This window comes from Chrysemys picta, chromosome 1 (genome assembly GCF_011386835.1).
Source record: "Chrysemys picta bellii isolate R12L10 chromosome 1, ASM1138683v2, whole genome shotgun sequence".
Classification (NCBI taxonomy): domain Eukaryota; kingdom Metazoa; phylum Chordata; order Testudines; family Emydidae; genus Chrysemys; species Chrysemys picta.
The window spans coordinates 50766173-50793576 of record NC_088791.1 but is presented as its reverse complement, the minus strand read 5'-3'; the positions used below and the strand labels follow the sequence as shown (position 1 = coordinate 50793576).

The following is a 27404-nucleotide window of genomic DNA, read 5'->3' as shown; positions in this document are numbered from 1 at the left end:
TCTGGTTGCTCCTAGACATGCAGTAGCAATAGGAGAGAAAGGAAGGACTGGGGGGAGGAAGAGGGTTGGACTGAACCTCCCACATCCCTGAAGCAAACAGCAGGAGATCCTCTTCAGCACACTTTCTCAACCCATGAACTCTTGGTGCTAATCTAGAACATCAGGCTGCAAACTTGTACCTGGGAAGGGGATGTGTTTTGTGCGGGAGGAGAGCATAGTGATTCCGGAACGGGGGCGGGGCTCAGTGTGGGTGGAGAAGGCAGCGTTAGCACAATGGGGTCCTGGTCCATGACTACTGTTCTTAGGTGTTATAATAATTCAACCAATAACAGTGGCTGGAGGACAGGGAAAGGAATTTAGCATGTTTAATTGGGGGAAAATAATTAAAAATAAAACAAAACACTGAGAATGAAACTTTAAAAACATTCACAATTAACTGTCATTTGCAAAGCATTCTGGGAGGCGCAAGAATTTGGAACGCTAAGGAGTTCAGTGTCAATGGGCTGGTGGGAAACAAATGGAGAGCAGAGAAAGGAACAATTTAATTAAATAGAGGTAGATCTTACATTTTGTATTTATACTGTTGTGGCTGTTTATTGAATTCTTATCACCCCGCTCTGAGCTGTGCACACCAGCACCCTTCAGCGAACAATTTCAAGAGCAGACCCTGATTTTGGATGTCACTGTTATTGTGTGCTGATCTTGAGATGCCTTAAATTGGGCACCCAAATCAGTAGCCATGGTTGGAAATCTGTTTGCATATTTACAAGTGCCCCCACGGACAGTGGACATTTCTACTGTATACGTGCAGTGTGCTGTTTTCACATAAGCATTCCTTTCAACATTTCCAAACCGTTCTTTTTCAGCCCTACCAGTGACACTAGTCCTCATTCTAAAAAGGTACACGGGTTTTGTTTTTTTCAGTGAGAAGGTCTATTATTATTATTATTATTTTATTTTTACTATAAGCCTAGGAGCCCTAGTCATAGACTGGAACCTACACATACTTTTTTAAAAACATTCACTTCAAAAATGGCCTAACCCATTTATATTTTGTCTAATAATAAAACCTAGCTCTTATATAGTGCTTTTCAGAAATAGAAACTGGATCACAAAGTCCCAGTCCAGTGGTCCATCAACTAGGCCACATTACTTCCCCTAATGCCAAGTATGAAAAGTTTCAGCCCAAGGCCAGATGTTAGACATATGTGCCAATAAAAGGTGATCAACCCCACAACCATTTATAATCTGATTTACTATAGCTACTTAGACCAACTGGCACAATCAACGACAAAATTAGTGGCCTGTGTATTAGGTTTGAAACAACTTGGTTTCCTATACTGCTGGTTTGAATACTGGCAGGGCTGACTCTTCATTATTCATATGTGGTTGATAAACCGAGTTCCCTGTTTAGTGCATATGAGTCTTTTACATGAGACCTTAAAAAATTGGAGGTTCTGTGTGCACTGCATGGACATTTAAGATTCCACGTCTCTTTTCTTAAGAATGGGGCTTTATCCCAGTGTCCTTCACCAGAACTTTCTCTCTCCACTCTGTTGTGCAGAGTACTGTATGCTAGGTGGTTGTTGCCCTCCTATTAATTACAATAATAGCTATTATTTTTTACTGGGGGAAATACAGAGATGAGGGTAAGGAACTAGTGGAGAACATGTCCTTTTTCCCCACTCCTAGAGCATTGATATTGAGTTTCTCATGTAGGACACAGATGAAAAAGAGGTCATTTTTAGCATATTTCTTTTGAAATAGCCCAACATTAAATAAGAATACCACACAAGGGGATCATTTACACGCTTTAAAAAAATCAGAAGGTAATTTATTTGATCATTTCCCAGTATTTTCTTTACTGTTCTAGAACTGAAGGATTTTAGCAGGATCTAAATGTGTTGAAAGGCATATTAACCAAGAGGGGAAAAAAGAGCTATATATAGTTTTACTGTCCCTTTGGGGAACCATTGCTTGAGCTTCATTAATATGCATTTTAGCATAATCTAATTTACTCATGTGTCTGGCCTCAGGTGTTTGGAAAGGCAACCAGAGGAAAAGCAGATCATGCTAAAATTAGAGACAGAAATATTGTTGCTTTCCCTTTTAGGATTTTGAAATGCACATCTGAGTTATAACAGTGCACATTTATGAAACCTAATACTACAAACAGTTCTAAAATGATCACTATCTATAAACATATTCCAAGCAATGCATGTAGAAAAAATATACACTACCTTCTCAGAAAATGTCAGATAGTTATGTGCAATGCTGCATGAGCTACCATTTCAATGTACATTTACAGAGAAAAGTCCAGACTACCAAACTGAGACCAAGACCTGCATTTCTTGCGTTCCCCCATACTTACGTTAAGTCAGTAAGCGTTTTGGTGCACCAAATGATTCAGGATCAATTCCTAAATCTCTTACTGGTCTTAGTTGTACCATACACTCTGGCAAATGGTTGTATATATTGATTTCACAAGATATTTGCATTGCAGCATAGAGCCAGACAAAACAATGTCCAACAAATTAGCCTTAAGGAGCATTCTGACCACTGCCCTTTTCTGTAGGCTCTGGACGTTGAACTATTCTACTTGGGAGATATTTGCCTGTGGGAAAGATTATTCTACTTCAGGTCTGAAATAGCATGACTAATGTGTGACTGACTGACAATTTCCTGCAATATCCTGAATGAACATTATTGAATTCAGTTAAAGTTTATTGTAATACCTCTGGGGACCATTGTATTAAAAATGCCATTGTGTATGTGTTATTGTGGAATTGTATGTACATAACTTCTCTAGGCCACTGAGGGTAATCTAGACTACAAAATTAGATTGCCGTAACTACATGCTCAGAGCTGTGAAAAATTTCACACTCTGGGCGATGCAATTAAGCCAATTTAAGCCCTGATGTAGACACTGCTAGGTTGACAAAAGAATTCTTCCATTAACTTGGCTACAGCCTCTGAATATGAGAGGAGAATTTACTGCAGGCCTGGTCTTCACTAGGAAATTAGATTGGTATAACTACGTCACTCTGGGGTGTGAAAAATCCACACTCCTGAGCAACAAAGTTAAACCAATCTAATCCCTGATGTTGACAGTGCTAGATTGACAGGAAAATTTTTCCGTTGACCTAGCTACTGCTTCTCAGGGAGGTGGAATATCTATGACAATGGGAGAGCCCTTCCTATCAGCATAGATTGTGTCATCACTGAAGTACTACAATGGTGCCGGTGCAGTGATACCACTGCAGCATTTTAAATGTAGACAAGCCCTCAGTGACGGAAAAGCCCCATCTGTTGCTGTAGTAAGTGCTGCAGCAGTGTCACTGTAATGTAGACATACCATTACAAATGCAATGTCTGGAAGGCATTAGGAACTTCAAAGGGATTTTTGGAACAATACCTGTGAAGTGGAATTCCTAAGAAGTTCCTCAGGGTAAGAGGAATGCAAATCACCCACTTTGAATTGACCCTTTTGAAGCTATGCCCTGGGGAGGAAAACTCATTGTGTGCTAATTATCTCCTCCTGGAAACCCCAGTTCAAAGACCCCTGAACTGTATAAAGGGGAGACTAACCATTTTCTGAGTGTGCTTGTTCTGAGCTGAAGCTGTGATGAACTTGAAACCACAAGGAAAACGCTTGGGGGTGGGGGTGACGGATTGGAAGGAGTGCTTCAGACAGAGACCGCATTCTGGATTCAGGTTAACTCTGATAAACTTATTAGCATGCATGCAGGTTGATTTATTGTTTTTAATATGTTTTCCTTAAAGCTTTTACCTTAAAAATAAAATAGGCTTGTGTAAAAAGAGCTGTGTGATAACTTATAACTGTTGAGAATCACTCTTGTTATCAGTCTCTGAAGAGAAAGCAAGCAGGTATGCTTAGGTCACCTGTCTCTGGTGGGAATAACAGAGTTAAGGCAGGGAACTGTGCAGCCTGGATATATTTCAGTCAGGAGGGAGAGAGACATGTTGATCTCCACCCAAGAAAGGCCATGACTGGGGATCTGGTAACCTCAGAGTGGGTGCCCTTGCTGGACCACTGAGGGGAAGTATGTGTAGTTGCTCTGAACTGTGATACAATGTAACAGTGATTCTGGACTAATGAGAACTGCATATGCTATGAAGACACCTACTCATCCTGGTGAAATTATAATTTTAAATACTTTAAAATCAGTTTCAGAGTGGTAGCCGTGTTAGACTCTAAGGTGCCACAAAGACTCGTCGTTGTTTTTTAAAATCAGTGTGACCTGACTACTCAGGGAAACCCTCATCCCATCATGATGATTAGTAGAAAGACCTGCTTGAATTGTGCTTGTAAAGATAAATTTTACTAACTTGTTGATTAAGACAGCTCTTCTCTACTGGGACCCAACATATGTTAGGCTAGTGAAGAGCTAAATTACCACCAGAGGAAATTATTACTAAACAAGCAACCAGAAAGATCACTTTCCATGGCACACTATTGTAGGCCTGGTTTGATTTGAGTAATTAGATGTGAGTGGAGCCTCATTCTTGGGATACAGCATTAGGAAGGTAAATGGATTAGTAGACTGGAAACAGAATGTCTGTGTGACAGTATACCCCATAAGGCTTTATGGGTGTGTGTGTGCTTATAAATGTATGTATGACATAACTGGAATATATTTTGTGCTGCCTGTTCCATGTAATATATCTCTGTAAAAGTTATGGTCTACTATATCTATTCATCCTATTTGTACATATATATCATTTTCTACTTGAGATTAAGAATATGGGTTTTATGCTTGCTTGGTTTCTAAGTAAGCTTTGTGAGGCATTTAGTCAGCTTCTTTAGGAAGGAATTTGCCAGGTTAAGTACCTGATCAGGAAACACTTGGGGAACAATGCATCTTGGAATGCTCCAATCCACATAAGAAGTCTTCCAGGAGACATGCAAGATACCAGGTGGACAATGGCTTCGGCCTGTAAAGACTGAGTCATGCAGGGACATATGACTTGCCCAGGTGACTCCAGAACTCCATCTTGGAGCTGGACTTTGCATAGGAGGGGGGTCTCCACCCACAAGAGAGAGTCTATTTAAACCCGTGGGAGACCCCTCCATTTTGTCTTCAGCTGGCTAAGGAAGGAGCCTCTCCACCCCCTCGGGATACTTGAAGGGAACTGGAACAAAGGACAGTAACTACAGGGGGTGTGAGTGATTGCTGGACCCAGGCTAAAAGGAGATTAGCCTGTAAAAGTTAGTACATCCACATATTTTTTTCTGTCCTTGTATGTATTTTTTTCCTTAGGGTGTTTCAAAAACCTTCTTTGTTTCACTGTTTTCCCCAGATAATATGGCTTGTTTTTAATCTATACCCATTGCAATGTTTTTTTGCACAATTGAATCCATTTTGTTTGCTTGTTTGTTTTTCCTTAAGCTTCTTAGTGGTTTCATGCAATCCATATTTCTTTGATTCACTTCCAAAATCCTGGCCTGAAACATATTTTCTACCCTTCCTTTGAAGTTTTGCTGTAGGTGGGTGTTCTTCAGATGGGTATTCTTAAAAGGATAGTCTGTTGCTTTCAGTAAGAAACTTTGTAATGGCAGCATACTCTATTAGTCACCTTTAATGTCACCCTGCTTAACACATCAAAACAATGTTTGTCAGTTTCTCTTCACTGAGAGATAATGAAAAGCACATCTTATAAACATCCTATGACTTGTATGTTAGTTTTTATGTCCAAATGTGATTTCTCCAAATATTAAATCATATTTCAAACAGAATTAACTACTCCTGTTTAGGAATTAGATCAGTATGACTGATTCCAACCTGAAATAACAGGATCTTCCCCACATATGTGGCATCGTAATTATGTTACTCTGACCAACAGTTCAGAACTGTTATTGTTCCCCGAGACTCCTTCTACTTGGGTCCCCAGGAGCTCAGTTTGACTCCACTCTCATCACTCAGCAAAGCTACCCTGAGTTGATCAGACTCAAGCATATGGGGTGGGAATAGGCATACCACACAACCAAAGTTACACAGCAAACCTCTTCTTTGATATACATTTACACATTACATTGCATTCACTATACTTTGCATCACATGTTTTGGGATTGGCTTGGTCACTTTGTAGGAAACAATACCTGTACAGCATGCACTGTCCGTGCACAATTTATTCTTTACCTCATTTTACATTCCAGGCTCATTGTATCCATTTTTATCTTGTCCATTGTAAATGGTTCTCTGGATGTTCCCTCTTATCTTAGCTAGTACAAACATTCTGTTTCCAGCCTGTGGCTCCATTTACCTCCCTAATCCTGTCTCCCAGGAAATGAGGCCTCACCCATGTCAATTTTACTCATGTCAAGACAGGCCTACATTCCACTGCTTTTGTTTTTCTTTTTTATATTTGCATTATATTCCTGTTTTTCTGTGCTTTCTTTTTTAAATTCACTACCCAGCAATACATTCCCAAGACCACAGTAGCTGTAATCATTTGAACCACCATTAATACTAGACTCAAAGTATGAACCAGGGCGTACAAGCTGACCTCTTATTGTATAGCCCACCAGGGTGTAATTTCACATTATAAGCCTGCTATGCCTTTAAAGCATCCTTCTGCTATTTTAAATTTGTTTTTATTACATTATAAAAAATGATACAAAATATAAAAATCTTTTCATTTATTACCATGGGAAATGTAGGTGTGAAATAGAACATAGGCCAATTAAAATAAAGTTTCCTGGGTCCATACCAGAAGTGGGCATCTTCAGCCACCACACAATACTTGTTATTACTGGTATACACAGTTTTTACTTTACCAGCATCACAACCGTACTGTTCAATTTGGAGACTCTTTCCCCAGATTGAACCTACAGGTTGGCAACTCTGTCTGGAAGACATTACACCAGCACATATAAGAGTCCCCCAGTACAAGTCTGGGGCTTTCTAGACCAGTGGTGGACAACTTGCAGCCCGCGGACCACATGTGGCCCCTCAGGGTAATCTGCTGGCAGGCTGCCAGACAGTTTGTTTACATTTGCACAGCCACCCACAGCTCCCAGTGGCTGTGGTTCGCCATTCCCAGCCAATGGGAGCTGCGGGAAGTGGCGCAGGCCGCAGGAACATACTGGCTATATAAAAAATATATATAATGGGGGTTGTTGTTACCACCTGACCTTCCCTTTGCATAATCTGTTTGATTGCTAAGGATTTTACCAGGCATAACTGCATTGTGTAATACTACAAGAACTGGGTTTCATTATCAAACCAAGCATTTAAAAAAAACAACAACACTTTAACATCCTTTTTTAAAAGTCCCTCCTTGATCATGATTGCAAGCCACGCCCATTCACAGAATTCACCAATATAGGAATACAGTAATTTTAACCTTTCCCACACCATGACTCCATGTGACGATAGAAAAAAAGTGTTGTGAGTCACTTTCCTAAGTAGCCATAAAGAAAGCAAGGGTGAACGCAACCCTATACTCTCCCCAGGTTGAGAATCCCTGTATTAGCAAACACATAACAAAGAAAACATTGCCTGTAGCTATAATTCTTCGCTACAATTGCAAACCTTATGACAGCTAAACCTGTGTGAATAAATTGTCATCCACAAGAGTGCCCATGAAAAGATGCAAAAAGAAGAACAGGAGTACTTGTGGCACCTTAGAGACTAACAAATTAAAGATGGTCATTAATGAGAAAAGACCAGATTCTGTTCTTGGATGTACGTATGTACCCATCCTTCACCACTGCAACTGCATGTCTGAGGGCTGAATCTGACTTAAAAGATTAGAAATGATTGGTTGAAAACCAGTACAAAAACCAAAGAGAATGAAACCCTCATGATGTTACTAGCTTTCTGCATGACCAAGAGGAGAAGGCTTCACGAAAACACAGTGCACAAGTCAAGGGCCTGATTCTGTAGGTTGCTAAGCACCCTCCATTGCCAGGGAAATGAGAGTACTGCACATTTTGCAGGGCTGAGTCCCTACAGCACACAATAACCAGCACACCCTCTGGTTCTTTTATCCTTTGCTCATTTAAATTAGTCTTTAAATTATTGATTTGTCTGTTTATTTTTATTTGATGCAGCATTTTGTTTCACTTCAGTAAAATCAAAGAATATTTCACACTGCCATTTTTTTTGGCTTATGTTCCTACAATATTATTTAGGTACAACAGTAGGCTCTCCAGCAACAGAGTATCTGGTATTCTTCTCTTTCAGGATGCTCTGGTCAGTTAGATTCTACATGCTGTTGTGGCTCCTTCTTTTGTATAATCTGTAAGCTAAAATGTGGCATGGGTTCTCTAAGAACATGGATGGATAAATTATTGTTAATGATATAGATTCCATGCTGGTAAATGAAAGTGTGTCCATTCCATACAAGTGATATGCTATGTGCCCTTATTATTATGGCCATTCACTCCCATAGTTATTTGGCGTGTCCACACTGGAGTTGGAATATGTAATACCCTGCTAACTCTGATCGAAGTAGTGTGCTAAAAATAGAAGTGTAGCTATGGCAGTGCCAACAGTGAGATGGACTAGCCACTCAGGTACAATCCTCCTCAGGACCCAAGGTATGTACTCAGGTAGCTAGCCCATCCCCTCATACGTGCTGCTAAAGCAACACTATATTTTTAGCATGCTAGCTCAATCAACAACTAGCTCAGGTATGTCTACCTGAGCTGAAATTACATCTCCAGTTCCAGCGTAGATGTACCCATTGTTACCATACATTAGGATTTATAGTCACAGGATTTTTCCACAGAATCATGGGAGCCAATGGGCAAGATTCTCAGCTGTTGTATATCTGTGAATTTACTGCTTTGACGGAGCTACACCAATTTACACCTGCTAAGAATCTGGCCAAATAATATTATTAGCTGGTCATCCCCCCCCCCCATTTTCCCCCAAAGACCTGCTAGCTGTTGTCACTTGCAAGTGAGACTTGAGTGGATGTTACTAAGCCTAAAATTGTTGGCACACAGCTTTTGAAAACCAGACTATCAGGTGCATCCCCAAAGTTGTGCAGGTGTTCCTGGCTTGAAGTTGTGAATGGGCACAACATGACTTGGTTGTGTCTAAGGGCAACACTTCATGCACACTTTCTTTGCTATAGATCAAGTCTTACGTGGAACACTGTTGGGTGGAAAGGTGTTTCAATACTCTGATTCTGTATGCGAAGCTACACAGGCATCCTTGTTCTTTGTGCTTGCAGCTTTCATTTTCAGTCTGGCCTCCAATGCAAAGACACAGCAGGTCCAATACAGGTCAGACAACAACAAAGCAGAGCGTGTTATGGGCACATATAGTTGGAACTGTCTATACCAGACAGCAGAGTATACAATATGCTTATGTTCAATTTGCGTCATTGTTGTGACTCCATTCCAGTCAGGGTGTGCATGTCTGCATTTAATAGGATCGACAATAGGTATGATTCATGTATAAAAAAATCGAAACCAAGGTGTCCTACTTGTATATGCTTTATTATAAATGAATAAGGCCTTGAAACTGCATAATGAGCATAGCTGTACAATATTTTGAAAAAATGACAGTTCTTCCTTTATGAAATAGTACTTGTATTTATAAAAAAGAGGTAAAAATGTGTTAATCTGTCCTTACAAGGTAAAGCAAAATCATAAGCACTCTTCTCAATTCACTCAGTTAACCTCCTTACATGACCAAGGTGGTATAAAATGACCTTAGGGTAAATTAGAATCAAGCCCTCAGTTCTAGCTCTAAGCTTCAGTTCCCTACCATTAAAATGGGAATAACACTTTGCTACCTCACAGGGGTGTTAGGAGGATGAATTTAGGAATGTTTGTGAGGCATTTATATAGGACTGTGTTAAGGTCCACATAAATAGATACATAAGAGGGCTTTGGTTTTGTGTAGATAATGAACCTTTAGTGAATTATTTTCTGACACAGTTGGGTTCTTTTGAATGAAAAACAGATTAGATTGCACTTATGTTTCATTTGACTCAGGTAAAGTAGTTTATCAAAATGTAGTCTTTGGTATCAAAGAGGAAAATGAGATTTTAATAAATGAAAACAGCCACCTCGTCAAGCTGTGAACCTCTAACATGCCAGATCATAGTCTAGTAGCCTAGCCACTGAGCTACACAGAGTATTACAAAAAAATGCTGACATCGTATTTGGAATTGTTAAATTAGCCACCAGATGGAGTCACATGAATACAATACAAATGTTTGGCACTGGCACAGAAAAGATAATTAAATATTTTAGATACAAGGCTCAAAACAAAGAGCCTTTTCCCCATCCATGAAAAATTCTATATGGATACAACATTTGATGAAAATCAGACAAAGTATGTTTATAATTACAAAAGTTGCTCAGTAAAAATGACATCTTATTGTTTCATATTTAACCTTCAGAATTTGTGTGTCAATTTTTTTCACTTTATAGGACAAAATAACGAAACAAGATTTGTCTAATTCTAGCACTGCAAGCATAACTTTGGATCTGAAAATCAAGATGAGTTCATCTTCATCAGGTACTATCAACAACAACCATCAAACTGTATAAAAAATCTCTTAAATCGAGAATTTGCTTTCCAATTATTCTGATCATACATAAAGCAGACTATGTCTTATTGCTATAATGTCTCTGCCATGCTGATAGAAGAATAAGTTGGTTTGTATAATTAAACAGGGTGTAAGGAGTAGAAAATGAGGTAACTGCCATGTTTTACAGTTACTGTTTTGGCCATGCCACATTTAAACAGGTAGTGGGCATATTTTAAATAACACTAAGGCCCTTTATATTGCCAGAGAGGTGTAAAGGAACCTTAGTATAAACCAGAATTCAGCCCAATGTGATTTGATTCTTCAACAAAAGGAAGAAGTCTGTTTGTGTTTAGTTCTATAATCTATTTCTATATGATGTAAGCAGAGTCTGAATGAGCTCTCCCCTGACATTTAATGGCACACTGGGGGGAAAAGACTTCAGGAGCAGACTGTATTTACATAAACACACCTACTTTGCCTAGGTGTGTGGCAGACGGACCTGCTTTGCCAAGGTGATCAATTTGGCTGGTTTTGGATTACAATTCCCTTCAAGAACAGGACCCCGGCCTTCCACAATGCCCGAGATCGAAAGGTGGAGAAATACATCCCTCTGGCCAAAGCTTTGAGAGCTAAGAGTTACCAGGTTCCGACACACGTGCTGATCATTGGAGTCCTAGGCGCATGGGACCCCAGTAACGAGCGAGTGCTGAGAGAATGCGGAATCGGTCAGCGCTACGCTTGGCTGATGCGGCAACTCATGTTGTCGGATGCCATCGGGTGGTCAAGGGACATCTACATAGATCACATCACCGGACATCGGCAATACCAGGAGGGATGAGCTGAAGTCGGGAAAGTAATTGAAATACGTTCCTCATTGATTGTATTTTCTAAATGGACAACCTACCCTAAATTCTCAATTACTGAGGGACACTCTTCACTCATTGCTATATTTGCTTTCCACAACCAACTCTCTCTATAATTTTTCGTGAGTGATGTACTTGGATGCTAATACCTAAACTGTATTCTTAAATTTATTCACCTAAATTTGGGTTATTGCTGATTAGGCACTATATGTAGCTTATGACTTTAAAAACAAACTTTGTATTTGTGGATAATCTAAGCACTATACCCAGATGTACAGACACTCTTTTCTTAACCCGTGTGCTATATAAGTTTTTAACATTAGTTTTAAAAACATTTTAAAATTTGATTGCAGGGGTATTGAAATGATGTTATCCTTATTGTATGTGTAAAGGGCAGCAGAACTGTACTTACCTGAATGAGGATGTCATTCTAAACTGAACCTCACTTGCTAAGCAGAGGGTAAAGATGCCCATGTCTACTGAAGATGAGGCAGGTGTTCCTACCGGTTGGTGTGGATTTGTTTAGAGGGTGCTGGAGGCCATTTGACCTTTTTCTCTTTTCAATGTTTGAAGACAGAGCTGATTGCATTCATTTGAGCATCCTTGTTTCTGTTCAGTGATTACCAGAGCTGAAATCACTGATGAGCAGGTCTAGGGGCCTATTCCTTAGAGCTGGTAGTGGGACAGCATGGTAGTGAAACACAACAAAGAGGTAGCCATATGGAGGTTCCCTGCTACCCAGTGAAATCACTAAGAGGTGTGCTACATAGGGGAACCTCAGAATGTAGTATTGCAGAAGTGGCAGTGGGTAGAGGCAGAGATAACAATGAGCCGGTTGCAGAGGTGGTGGCAGCAGTGGAGGTATTGCTTGGCACTGCCCCCTTTCAGGTGTGGGAGGTGGGGCCATGTGAATGCATCTTTGAACTCTAGTTCTTTGATAAGGACAAGCAACTGTGAGTGGGGTATAATGTATGGAAAAGGGAGTGGTATGTTAGAGACATTCTTTCATCGGACTTTTACACCGCAAGGTGGGAAACTGAGGCACAGGACACTACCAACCTACTGTGGGGTGGGCATTTTCCTGCCCCCACTCCACTCCTTCCCACCCCCTCCCCTGAGCCTGCCATGCCCTCGCTCCTTCCCCCCCAGGGGCCTCCTGCATGCCATGAAACAGCTGATTGGGAAGTGCAGGGAGGGAGGGGGAGGCGCTGATCAGCAGGGCTGGGAGAGGTGGGAGGCTCTGGGAGTGGAGTGGGGGTTCTGGTGTGGGGGCTGCTGTATTACTGTGGCTCTTTGGAAATGTACATTGGTAAATTCTGGCTCCTTCTCAGGCTCAGGTTGGCCACCCCTGTGCTAACGAATATCAGATATGTTGTAAATTGCAGTATTTGCCTTTCATAAACCTGAGACCTGCATTGAGAGGGATGAAGGCCATTCCATTGAAGATTAATTTATAATTAATTTATGATGGACATTTCCATTCATGATTTTAAACTTAGCACTTTGAAACTTGTAGATGAGTGGATATATGAGTGATCATTTTACTTTACAGCTGGTCAAAAATGTTTTGACTGAAATTTTCTCTCTGAAAATGCAGTTTTGTTGAAATCACATTTTGATTAAACATTTTGATTTTGACAAAATATAGGCAGGAGAATGTCAAAATGAGCCATTTCTGCTTTCTTGTTTCAATGTCAAAATATTTTGATTTAATTTAGCATTTTGATTAATTTTGATTTGATGTTTATATCAGATTAAAATATTAACTTTAATATATATTATATGACATACATTATATTTATTAACAATTTTTTATATTGGTTCAACATTATCAAAACATGATTCGACAACCCTGAGTTAACAGCTCTGAATTAGCAAAATGTTTCAACAGCTCTGAATCAAGATGTTTTGGAATTTTTGATTCACAGGAAGTTTCAAAAATTTGGATATTTTTGTTCCTGTTTGGAATGAATACAATTTTCAAAAATAAAATTCCAGTTTTCTGACCAGCTCTATTTCTTTTTTGGGGAGTATCACTAACATTTAATTTCAAGCCGGGGGATGAAAGACTAATAGACAGTCCATAATCAATTGCTTATTGTTCTGTTAGTTCCACTATATTGAATTAGTTTAAATAACAATAATAAAATCACAGTCATTATCTTTTATTTTCCTCTTTCAAAACTATGAAGTGTCACAAGAGAGACAAAGTAAGAAAATGCATTACTGTGTAAGATATCTGGACAATCCTCATTCTTTTACCTCTGTTTTTATTATCATCAGGCCTGATTCTGCAAAACCCTTAGTTCTGTGAATATTGTTTACACATGTAAGTAGCAACTGTCTGAAATGGTCCACTCTCTTACCACTTCAAAAGTTATTTTTCCTCCCTTGGTATCCTGCTGTCAATTGAATTGTCTCGTTAGAGTGGCCTCACACTTGGTAAGGCAACTCACATCTTTTCATGTATTTATACCTGCTCCTGTATTTTCCACTCCATGCATCTGATGAAGTGGGTTCTAGCCCATGAAAGCTTATGCTCAAATAAATGTGTTAGTCTCTAAGGTGCCACAAGGACTCTTCGTTGTTTTTGCTGATACAGACTAACACGGCTACCACTCTGAAACTTGTGTGTGTGTGTGTGTGTATTTAGAAACTCCAGAAAAAAAACTTTACATACTAAACCTTGTTGTTTCACTTAGATAAGAAATGTACAGACTGACGGCAATGCACCTTTAACCAGGAGGGAATTTGGTTGGCTAGCAGAATGAAAGAAACAGTGCTTTATGGCTGGGGGTGCTGGTGGGGGAGAGGTCATACTGTTGCAAAAGGGAACAAGGGGCCAGCATGGCGACACTGACTCATTCCCTGGGAACTGGATGGGAGGAAGGATTTAAAAGGGGCAGCCCTGTGCGTGGCCCCCTTTTACACAGAGCAGGCTAAGGCAGTACCCATGGTCCCTCCCCTTTAGGTGGTGAAATACCAGGTTTGCTCAAGACTAGCTGCGGGCATTGCACTGGCCGCCCCTTTTTTAGCGGTGCTAGGAAGGAATTTTTCCTTTACCGCCAGATTGGCCTCAGTGCAGTCGGGGTTTTCTCTCCTTCCCCATAGTGGGTTCAGGAAGGGCTCTGTTCATGTGTGGCAGGAAGGGTGGCAGGCTATATGTCGCAACTTATCATATAAGTGTGGGGTGGATGTCCAGTGCAGGTATTGCATAGGAAAGGTATACAGTGACTGGATAAACAGCTTGGAAAAGGACTTAAAAGGGTGTTGGTTAAAGGAACGAAGGGGTCAGGGGAAAGTTGGGGACTTCTATCATTGGTCCACCAGGGAGCCAACCTCCCATTATTATAGCTCACCTTAACCTTCTATAGGTGTGCGTGGATGGTAAGGTCCCAGTAATGGATTTGCTGGAAGGACCTGGATGGAAAAAGAGGTGGAGCTGGTGGAAGCCCCCCAGATAATTATGGAATAAACATGGGGTTACCTGTACTGTACAGTTTTATCTGCTGGGTAGTCCCAGACATCTAATAATAAAGTTGTGGCCTGATTAAAACCATATCAAATGTCTCCTGTTCTTCTTTCAGTATAGCTGGACAATACACTTCTGGTGTATTTTCTTTTAATGTAGTAAGGAAAACAGTATGGGAGACAGGCTATCATCAGAGCTGATTAAAGAAACCTCAGATGTCGGGAATCCATAGCTCTGTTGAGAAAAGAAGAATATTAAGTAGTCTTTGAGTAGCATTGGGATGTGACATTTTTACAAGGAACTCATTTGGAAGAAAATGAAACACTGATACTCAGAAGAGACTGAAAAGAATGCAACTATTATGCTTTCATATAATTTGAAAAGCCAGTGACGTGTTATTCTTATCCACAAAAAAGTATCCTTTAGTATAACCAAATCCTAGCAGAATAGGCAGGGTAGATATATTTTGATAGCACTGTCTTCTCAATATTTCTCCCATTATTTTAAATAGCATTTATCATTTCTAGGGCCTCTCTTCTAATCTCATTGGAAATTTAACTGAGATTCTGACAGCAGAAAAAAGATAGACAAGTGTTCATGGGAGGAGATAAGAACCCAGATCTTAAAAGGGTGTTGATCTGCTAAGACAGATCTGCTAGTGAACAATTCCTGCATACTGCTAATTCCCACAGGTGGAGGGTGAACAATAATATGTTAAATGTTTTGTGAAAGAAAGACCTTCACAATATTTAAAAACATTCCCACTTGGAAGAATAGGAGTTTCACAACTGCCAGGATCATCCCCTCCTGCAGTAAAACCCACATTAGAGAGCTCTGGAGGAAGAAATCTCCATTTGAATGCCCTCAAAGAGCTCCTCACCAATCTTTTCATTGGGGGCTGGGTGTCACGCAGCTCTGGAGTAGGCCATTGGACTCATCTCCAAATCTGGCAGATCTATAGGCTCTCATGGCCATTTATGCAGAGGATCTAGCCTCCCTCAGCAACTTGGGAGTTTATGTTCATAGGGACTCCTGGCCACAGCTGCTCAGGGTTTCCAGGAGGCAGGCTGGAGCACTGCATTAGACTTCAGAGTGAGGCTACTTTGACAGAGGGATGTGGAATCTGTGGCAAAGAGGACTTAGAAGGTAGGCTCAGCAATCTGTACTAGAAACCGTAGGAGCAGCCCCTAGTGAGCAGTGTCGCAAAAGAGACTGGCAGACACGATGGTGCTACATGTAATGCAGTTCAGATATCTAACAAGCACTGTGCCTCTCAGCATCCTCCATTACATCCACCTAAGTCATATGGAGCTATATCACATATAGTCAGCTACACAGGATGCCCTGTAAACAGGGCTGGCTCCAGGCACCAGCCCAGCAAGCAGGTGCTTGGGGCGGCCAAGGGGAAGGGGCGGCACGTTGGGCTTTTTGGCGGCAATATGGCAGTGGGTCCCCCTCGGAGTGAAGCACCTGCCGCCGAATGCCCGCCCAAGAAGAAAGCGGCGCAGTGGAGCTGCCACTGGAGTGCCGCCGATTGCGATTGCGATCGCGATCACGGGCTTTTTTTTTTTTTTTCCGCTGCTTGGGGCGGCAAAAACCCTGGAGCTGGTCCTGCCTGTAAAAAAACGCCCCTTGCTATGAGTGTGGAAAGGCAAGACATGCTGCTAGAGCCTAGAAAGCATCACCGTTATCATTCCTGAAATCAGTTACATGAATCCTTGGCTCTGATTCTCACTTGCGCTGTTGTAAATTAGGAGTCATTGCACTGAAGTGAGTGGAGCTATACTGGTGTGAAACCTATGTAACTGAGTGGAGAATCAGTCCCATTGTCCACATTGTTACTGTCCCAAGAGAAGATAATTGCAGATCACCTCACCCTCTTTATAAATTCATTTGCTCCGTTGACATTTGGATCCCTGGAGGAAAGCCACCATCTACTGAACTGAGTCTAGATATGGGCTCAGCTGTTTTAATTCTCCCTGTATCTACTTACTTGCAATGATTTCAAAAGGAACCGTTTTGTGAACCTAAACTATATTTGGTGATTTAACTGAAGAATACAGTCCCTGTGCCTGCTTACCTCAGTGAACTGAGGATACTTGAAATGTGTCAGCTTTGAGTCCTCTATAGTGGGGAAACTGGCACCCCAATGCAGAGAATGAACCCTTTTACTTCTGTGAGCCTACCAAGTTGTCAATAGCTGCATTTCTTCCCTACCTGCACTCTACCAGGATCATCCTATCTTCACTGTGACAGATTGCACTGTCTGATGCACTGGGCTGTGAAACTGGATTTGTGCTCAAAATGAAACTCCAAAGCAATTTGGCCCCCAGATAGTGGAAATTTACACATTTGACTTTGCCTGCGAAGAAAATCTTGTCCCAGGAGCTATAAAGCAAGATAAAAATAAATGCCACACATATGCATGCTATAATGCCACATATCCAGAGTTTCAGTGTGGTTTGCCGATAAGAGTTCGTAAACCTGAATTGTTTAAAAAAAATAAGAAAAGGACAATCTAAGGCTAGTGACCCACCATCCTCAAATTGCAGAACCCAAAAACCATTCTACGGATGTCACCCGATGGGAAGATTGGAGTACTAGAATTCTTGCACTCACATATCAGGAACCTAGGGCAAGAGGGGGTAGGAGCTGAGGAGACCAGCAATAAGAGCACAAATTCTACATGCCATGGAGCCCATCTCCACAGGGCTCCGAGCACACTCATGGGCAAGGGAGAAACCACAAGGGAGAGGATCTACTTCTAAGTGAATCATCTTGACTTTCCTTCTTCCCTCACCCCAGCGAAGGGGAATGGTAGGGCTTTTTAGTGGGAGTAGCAGCTACAGGACAGCCTCTGAGGGGCTTCTTCTCTCATTCCCTGGCAGTTCTCCATGGCCCAGCTGAGTTTTCAGGCTATGTGCACAGATGATTTTGGCCTGAGAAAGAAGTAAGATTATGCAGCCATAATAGTAACACCATAACAGTACTGAAGGCGGTAAAACCATTTCCATACTAATTCAGACTATGACTCCCTCTAACTTTTTGCATATTTACTTCTTTTAGCCTGAATGTACTTAGTGCAAGCCAAGTGAGTTTGTTATAATGGATACTAAGAGTGAGGTTTTCAGAAACACATCTGTCAATGGCACTCATGCTCCAAATCAATTAGATTCATACACCTAAGAAGGGCTGTTCTGAATGTGGATGTGAGCTGCAGATAGTCAACTATACAGCATGATGCTCTTGCTGTATTCTAACATTGAGGGTAAGTTTCACCCTACATACCTATTTTGTGGATAATCAAAGGGCATAAGGCCAACATTTTCAAACCTGGGTGTCTAAAATTAGGCTTCTCAATAAAAGCAGCCTGATTTTCACAGGCTAGTGAGCATGTGCAGCTCTCCCCGAAATCAATTTATCATTTAAAAACCAGTCCATGGGAACTCCATGTGCTCAGTACCTCTAAAAATTAGGTCACTTGTATTTAGAAGCATTACTTTAGGCAACCAGCTTGGAAAATTTTGGCCTAAATGTGTAGCCTGCCAGTTTGGTGTTTTATTAGGAACATGAAATCAACTCCAGTGTTTTTTAAATTCTCGAAGGAACTTCTTTCTTAGTTTGGGGGAAGCTGCCTCACGGTCAGAATAGGGAGAATGGTCCAGTGGTTAGAATACATACCCTGAGATTTGGGAGGCCAACGTTCAATGCCCTGCTCCATCATAGACTTCCCGTGTGACTTTGGACAAGTCACCTAATCTTTCTGTGCTTTAGTTCTCCATCTCTTGGTGTCTTCATATCACAACTGGATGCCCTTCTGGAGGATATGCTTTAGTCAAACAAGTTATTGGGCACAGTACAGGGTTAATTGGGTGAAATTTAATGGCCTATGATATACATCATATACAAACGAGTACAAAAGAATAGCACAAGCATGTGTTGACAACATCAGAAAGGCTAAGGCACAAAATGAATTAAACCTAGCAAGGGACCAAAAAGGCAATAAGAAGAGCTTCTTTAAATACATTAAGAACAGGAGGAAGATGAAGGAAAGTGTAGGTCCTTTACTTAGTAGGGAAGGAGAGCTAATAACTGATGACCTCAAGAAGGCAGAGGTGTTTAATGCCTATTTTGCTTCAGTCTTCAGGAAAAAGTTAATGGTGACCAGATACTCAAACAACTAATATTAACAAGGGGGAAGGAAAGCAAGCCAAAACTGGGAAAGAACAGGTTAAAGAATATTTAGATAAGTTAGATATATTCAAGTTGGGAGGGCCTGATGAAATTCATCCTAGGGTACTTAAGAAACTAGCTGAAGTATTCTCAGACCCATTAGCAAGTATCTTTGAGAACTCATGGGAGACGGGTGAGGTCCCCAGAGGAATGAAGGGCAAACATAGCATCATTCTTTTGAAAGGGGAACAAAAAGGATACCTAGAAAGATACTGGAACAAAGGATTAAACAAGCCGTTTGTAAGCATCTAGAGAATAATAGAATTATAAGGAATAGCCAGCATGGATTTAAGACCAAAGCATGCCAAATCAACCTAATTTCCTTCTTTGACAGGGTTTCTGGCCTAGTGGATGGGGGGGAAGCAATAGTCATGTTATATCTTAATTTTAGTAAGGCTTTTGACACAGTCCCACATGACATTCTCATAAGCGAATAAGGGAAGTGAGGTCTAGATGAAATTACTGTAAAGTGAGTGCACTTACAAACCTCCAGTGCAGGGGAACCCACAACCTCCTTTGGAAGCCTGTTTCAGAGCTTAATTACGAGTATAGTTAGACATCTTTCCTCATATCTAACCTCATATCTGACTCAAAGAGTAGTTATCAATGGTTCGCTGCCCTACTGGGAGGGCGTAACTAGTGGGGTCCAGCCAGGGTCAGTCCTGGGTTCAGTACTATTCATTATTTTCATTAGTGACTTGGGTAATAGAGTGGATAATATGCTTATAAAATTTTCAGATGACATCAAGCTGGGAGGGGATGCAAGCATTTTGGAGGACAGGATTAGAAGTCAGAGTGACCTTGACTAATTGGAGAATTGATCTGAAATCAAAAAGATGACATTCAATATAGACAAGTGCAAAGTACTTCGTTTAGGAAGGAAAAATCAAATGCACAACTACAAAATGGGGAATAACTGGGTAGGTGGTAGTACTGCTGTAAAGGTTCTGGTATTATAGTGGATTACAAATTGAATATGAGTCAGCAATGTGATGCAGTTGCGCAGAAGGCTAATATCATTTCAGGGTGTATTTACAAGAATGTTGTATGTAAGACATAGGAGGTAATTGTCCTGCTCTACTCAGCACTGGTGAGGCCTCAGCTGAAGTATTGTGTCCAGTTCTGGGTGCCACACTCTAGGAAAGATGTGGACAAATTGGAGAGAGTCCAAAGGAGAGCAGCAAAAATGATAAAAGATTTAGAAAACCTGACCTATGAGGAAAGGTTACAAAAACTGGGTATGCTTGGTCTTGAGAAACGAAAACTGAGGGAGGATGTGATAACAGTCATCAAATATGTTAAAGGCTGTTATAAGAAGGACTGTGATCAATTGTACTCCATGTTCACTGAAGGTAGGAAAAGAAGTAATGGGCGTAATCTGCAGCAAGGATGATTATATTAGAAATGAGGAAAAATGTCTAACTATAAGGGTAATTAAGCTCTGAAATAGGTTTCCAAGGGATGTTGTGGATTCCCCTGCATTGGAGGTTTGTAAGAACATGTTGGACAAACACCTGTCAGGGATGGCCTAGGTTTACTTGATCCTGTCTCAGTGCAAGAGGCTGGACTTGATGACTTCTGGAGGTCCCTTCTAATCCTACACTTCTATGATTCTATACAGGAGATCAGGCTAAATGATCTAATGGTGTCTTCTGGTTTTAAACTCTATGAATCTGTGAAATGGGGATAATAGTACTTCCCAGTCAGGGCCGGCTCCAGGCACCAGCCCACCAAGCTTGTGCTTGGGGCGGCACCTGGAGGGGGGCGGCGCGGTGCGGTGCTCCGGCTCCAGCCGCCGGGGAGAGCTGGGCCACGGCCGGGCTCGCCGCCCTCCCCCCGGCGCTCTGGCCACTGGGGAGAGCGGAGCCCCGGCCGGGCACTCCGCCCTCCTCCCAGGGCTCCGGCTGCCCTCCCCCCGGCACCCTCCCCCCGGGTATTGTGGTGTGCTTTGATACTACAGTACTGAGGGCCATATAAGTACCATAGATAGAAAAAGAGGGATTGGCTAAGCTTCTGATGCAAGACAAAAAAGACGAAATTCAAAAATAGAAATCTATTTATGATAATCCATTTGGAGAGCAACATAACAGTGCCAAGAAGGATAAAACGGTGTCACAACAGCTTAGCCCAATCATTGTTCAATAAAACACCTTGATTTTGAATACATATAAGTGAATACATACAAATGTAACAACATACCTAGATATGGTTAAGAAGACTGCCATTGAAAATGCCAATAGATACAAGAGCTAAATCCTGGCCTCATAGAAGTCAATACCAAAACTTCCAATGACTTCAACGGGACCAGGATTTTACTCAGAATGTTTTAAATCTTTCCTGATCTCTTAATGTATAACTAAGGTAACAGGGGCAGTGTAGCAGACATAGATAATAACACTGAAAGGTTTTTTCATTAGCTTGTATCGATGACCAACAAAAACTGGACCTGGAGACCTGAAGTTACCTTTACTGAAATGTGTAAAACGCATCAAATCCTCCAATAGAGATAAAGCCCCCAGCCTGAGGCATTTAGTGGAATTTTACAATCCAGTTCACAGTTTACTTTTCCTTATGTTATAAAAGGTATCCCAGGGAGATTACAAAATAGGTTAAAAACTGTGCTTGTAACTGTGCTTTGAGCATGATTACTCAACAATGAAACCAAGTGTTTCCTGAATGAGTGCAAAAGGCCTGCAGAACTGAGTCTATTATTACTATATTCATGACCAATAGGCTGATATACATTTTGTTTTGGATTAGAAAAAAAAAGAACAAGCTAAAATCATCACACTCTCTCATGTTTTTAAGTCTATTATGTACATAATAGAAGCACTGCTGTGACTTATCACTTAGTGGGAATTTGATTCCTTATTTTTAGAACTAAGAATAAATATTCATTTTAGATCTAGGTTGCAACATAACTAGACTTGTAAATTCAGACAAATCTGTGATCTTTTTGATCTGTTTACTTTGTTAGCAACTACTCTGGGCACAAGCCAATTTCCGTTCCCCCAAATTCTGTCTCTTGGTCTGGACAATTCTTAGACCTTTCTTGTTTAAAGCTGATTTTAGTTGGAGGAGTCAAGGCTGTTGAGCACCATCCAAGAAGTGCTTAGCAGTTTTCAGGATCAGGTCCCAGCTTTAGATTAGTCTCACACATCCTGCCTTAGAATTTATGTGTGTGTGTGCGCGTGCGTGCGGGGGTGTGAAGAGTGGGTGCTAATAGTTTTCAAGTGATACATCGTTCTGTCTCCCTTTTAGTTTTAAAAATAAGTGAAATTAGTCAGGCTTATTGTCACAACCCAATGGCCCCCTCCCCTTAGGGAGTTCCCCGGGAAGGTAGATCAGCACTGTATATTGCTAACGCTGTTGCAAGCATTGCAAAGCATTTTGGGGAGGGTTAAAGGTGTGTGAGTGGAGAGTGGAAGGTTTCTTTGTAGGTCATAAGAGGCTGAAAAGGGGAGGGAGAAGAAAAAGAAAAGAGCAGAGAACGGGTTAACTCAACACTGCAATTAACAAGCTCAGTCTGAAGATAAGAGAACTCCAGCCCAAGACCAGCTGCTACCTGCCAAGACAGAAGGGGGGAAGTCCAACAGCCCCCCGACCAGCTGTGAGAAAAGAAGAACTAAGTGAGACACAGAGCTGCAAAGATAACAACGAGAACAGTGAAGGCCAAGACAGAAAAGAAAACAGTCTCCAGAGCCAGGATGTTTTGGAAAAGGAAAAGAGACCATAGCAAGCCTGTTTGGACTAGTATAAAGAGCACCAGGAACAGAGGGCCCTGGATGAAACCACCCCCAAAGAAGCCCAGGACTTAAAACCCTCTTGAGAACTTGAGCAACTTGGAGAGCACAGTAGATTCTCGGATGCCCTGGGCCCAGGACAGCACTCCCGTCCATCCTTCCCCCCCCCCCCTTCTTCTTCTGATGTTACACCCAGACTTGAGTCTGAAAGTGGGTTAGGGCTTGGGGGTATTAACACTTTCTTTCTTCCCCTGAGTGACATGGGAACAGTTCCAGCACTCTCTGCTGTTATTTTATAATTTTATTAATAAAGCTTTAAAATCTAGAGACTTGATGCGTTTCGTCATCTCCTCCCAAAACAATCCTGTGGCGTCAGCCTGATCAACTGATGCTCCAGGCAGATTGGTAACAAAAATCTGTCACACTATTCCTTCTTGTTTGCACTACAATTGCTTAAGTCTTCTCCTTAAAGATTCAACCATTTTCCATATTTTCTATGTGAAAGTTATGGCGCACAGATAAAGAAGCATAATAAAACTTGTGTGGCATAAAGTGAAATCTGTAACTTCTGTGCCATATATTAAACTGTTCAAATCAGCTTATATTGTAGATGTCTCTTAGTCTTAAATATGACATATATACCATAAGGCAATTTAATATGTGCAAGATCTGAAAATTACAGTTAGTTTGGGACATAGATGAATCTTTTCGTTTTTTTGAGACTATTGTATTCTAATGGAAGATAAGTTTCTGTTATGATCCATAGTAACCTAATTCTGTGGGTTGCCTGACTCTCCTATATTCTGGGCTAAACTGAGAATTTATATCTTACTCTGCAAAAGGGGGGCATGCAGCTAAGCCCCGCTCCCCAGGAGCAGCCCAGCAAATAAAATTTCCCTCAGTTATATTCCTTCCCTGACCCCTCCCTTGCTCCAGTGGGGAGTAAGCTAGTCCACCAGTTACCAGGTTCAGATTACTTCCAGCAAGGCTCTGCCCACCCCCCATTCCCCTGCACAGGAGGAAACAGCAGGCCTGCTCACTCAGCTCTCACAACTGTAGTCAAAATGTGGGGAGGCTGCACAATGGAGTTGGAGGGGGCATCTCACTCCTCTTTGTACCCCTGCTTGTCTGTGTTAGGACCATCCACAATCTGCCTCTTTTCTAGGAACCAATGGATAATGAATGGTATTCTTGAGGGGGAAAATGCGAAGATGTAATATGTGTTGGTCATGACTCATTTTCCCTGCATCATCCTCAGAAGAAAAGCTACCTACTTGATTCTGGATGAATGTTGTAAGGGCAAGTTTCATAGATATATATCAGTGCTGGAAGGGAGTTACCAGGTATTTACAGTCATGCAGTATAGAGAGACAGTTAAAAGCTACCTGCTGTTCTGTACGTGAAATCAATAGGGCTATTTTCAGTGTCCCTTCTTGCCTTTCTCCATGTTTGTATAGGAGCATTAATAGATGCTAGTACTACCATTCTGAAACTCTGACAAGTGCTGCACTGTATGGAAAAGTCCTATAGAATTAAATAGACAATGATCAACTTTACAGACATTTGTAACCAACCTGTGGAATTCTAGAGTGGGGTTATAATTCTCTATTTAATATTAAAGGATTTTAGAATAATGTCTATAGAACCCTGTTTATCTTTTATGTAACCTCTATTGGTTTCATCACTATAAAAATCCTATAGGACTTGACAATCCTTCTCAATGTCAGAAAGATCGCAGACACAGCGAATGGGACAAACATCGTAACAGTAATAATAGTGTTGAATTAAATATTTGCACTGCAGTATCATCTAGACGCCTCAGTCAGGAGTGAGGTCCCATTTAAACTGGTAATGTACAAACATAAAGAAATTCATGGGGAGAAATAATGGTCACATTGAAGTCAATGGCAAAATTCCCATTGCCATTGACTTCAATAGGACCAGGATTTTACCTGTGGCCTCAATCACAAAGGTTTATAATCTGATTTAATTTACAATCTAATCTTTACACCTATGCAGAGTCCCACTGTAGCACATAGGTCTTCCCAAAGAGATTAAACCCAGGATCGGGGCCTACAACAAGACCCAACAAGTTCATAAAAGCACCCGGTTCATAAAAGCACTTAAACACATGCTTAAATCCACCTCTTTTTAAGACAGTGCATAAGTATGTGGTTAACTTAAAGCCTGTGCTTAAATCCTATTCAGTTCCATTTACCATACTCCTAAGTGCCATCCTGAAAGGGGATACTTTCCTGTATTGGAGCCTGCAGGAGAAATTATGTGAGAAAAGACTGAGAGACCCAGCTACAGGAATATGTAGCTATCAAAAATTTAATTTAATTTAATTTTAATGTTAAGTTATAAACAAGCAAATAAATTAACTAGATAGCTGCAATCTCCACTGGCCCGCTGCATATCCAGTATCATATACAGCGATGATCTTGCTCTTATTAAAAAAAGTCAACTTGTTAACAGAAATAATAATACTGAGCACTTACGTAGCACTTTTAATCCTCAAAGCACTTTCATTAACATTAACTCATTAATTAAATTAATTAAAAAGAAATGTGCTCTTTGAAAATATAATGAAATGTAGCCCTTATCGTTTTGGCATAATATATTTTATAACTTGAGTTTTATAGCTTGTTAAAATTGGTCAGTTGAGAGAGCAGTTAGATTGTTCCCATGATGCCAGTATTAGTTGCTTCATAGTTAAAGTTGAAGCTAACTCTCCACTACAAGCCTGATTTTCATTCACCCCATGCCTCATTTCTCTAAAAAAGAAATTGATTTTTCTAAAGTTTTGCCTCTTGCATCTCTTCCTAGAGAACCGTTTTCCTGGGAAATTTGGTAAAAATTAGAAAAAACATTGTAAAAAGTGACAGAATGAAATCCTGGCTCCATGGAAGTCAATGGGAGTTTTGCTACTGACTGCAGTGAAGCCAGGATTTCATCCCTGATGCTGAAAAATGTAGTTGTCGTTTACTTTTTCAACTGATTGTAATGGTTTTTTGTTTCACCATACCTGTGAACTGGCATGGCCTTTTTTTTTGTAGGCCTTTCTGAGAAGTGCTGATTAATATTTTGGGAAGGCTAATGAGGATGGTGCTGAGTAAAATAATATCAAGATTTTTTTCTAAGGCCTTGGCTACACTTACCCGCTAGTTCGACGGCTGGAAATCGAACTTCTGGGTTCGACTTATCGCGTCTAGTCTGGACGCGATAAGTCGAACCCGGAAGTGCTCGCCGTCGACTGCGGTACTCCAGCTCGGCGAGAGGAGTACCGCGGAGTCGACGGGGGAGCCTGCCTGCCGAGTGTGGACCAAGGTAAGTTCGAACTAATTCGAACTAAGGTACTTCGAACTTCAGCTACGTTATTCACGTAGCTGAAGTTGCGTACCTTAGTTCGAATTAGGGGGGTAGTGTAGACCAAGCCTAAGAGTATAAAGAGCAACATTAACTGTAGAAATCTTTATAAATAAAAGCTGACCTTCTGACTCCAGTTGTTGGGCTTAGTCAGAGGTTGGAAGTTAGTAGGAAGGTAGAAGATCAGGGGAAAATGTGGAGAGGCAGGAGCCTCGGAAGGATTTTGGAAAGGGGGCTCAAAAGGACATGGACTGGGTATAGAGATCTCGGAGCACATGAGGGGTGGCATGAAGCCATGCTACCTAGTTTTGGCATGGGGGAGGAACACATGGACTGGTGGCTGGAAATTGGTGGGTCATGGAGGGAGGGATCAAAAATCACATGGACATTTCAGTGTCTAAAACTGGGTCCCACACAGTGGGACATCCAGAATTAGAGGCCGCTTTTGAAAATGTTGCTGCGTTGTAGTTTCTTTCTCCATTTATTACAGATTTTTGAATCTGATCCTACCTAGAGGCAAAGACTTCAAAATAACTTTACTCCAGGCTGCTTAGTTTTCAACCCATACATTCTGTTTGTGAAAGCAGCAGCCAATTCTTTGTGCTGTTTTTGTTACTCCAAAAATATTTTTGTGCAATGATGACGTTTTTAGTCATTATTTTAATTGCTTTATATCCACTGAGATCACATTTATCATGCTGATTGTGCTTGTGTGTCTACCTAACTGTAAGTACTGCTATAAGAGCTCTGTTGTAATTTAACATTAATTAATGTCCACTTATGAAAAGTCACGGTTTCAATGCAAGAATTGTAAGGCTTCTGCTGTATATGGGATTGAGGTAAATCTTTCTGTAGCTAACACAATTTGCCTCTCTTCTTCCAAGCTAAGTCAACACCTACACAAACACTGCCTCTTACCAATTATTGCAGTGGTACCCTTTCTCTGTGATGACAAAAGAGGAGCAAAGGTACTGAGCAACTGAATGAGACTGGATAAGCAAGTATCACTGGTAAAAATTTAAGGATCAGCTCTACATATTAGAGGCCAGATTCATTTAATAGGCTCCAGCAGTTCTATCTGTGGGCCCTTGACCCTGGGAAAGGAGGTGCATGGTCCAAGTTACTGGTAGCGCCCATCCTCTGCTCTGCCTGGGGCCCAGAAATGGCAAGTGCGGCCGAAAAAGTAGGTTGAGTCATTCTAGTGGC

The 27404-nt window shown here is 41.1% G+C and overlaps 1 long non-coding RNA gene across 2 annotated transcripts in view; it reads left to right on the top strand.

The window, feature by feature from the left end:
- LOC122172163 (uncharacterized) overlaps window positions 1–13945 on the top strand; it is an 88481-nt gene extending 74536 nt beyond the window's left edge. The window contains exons 1-3 of one of the 2 annotated variants that reach the window (XR_006172213.2): window positions 3588–3714; window positions 10418–10505; window positions 11001–13945. This is a non-coding gene — a long non-coding RNA (uncharacterized LOC122172163). Of the gene's footprint in view, window positions 1–3587; window positions 3715–10417; window positions 10506–11000 lie in introns of those variants that run through there. The other variant, XR_006172221.2, reaches the window with a different exon arrangement.
- The last annotated feature ends 13459 nt before the right edge of the window (window positions 13946–27404 follow it).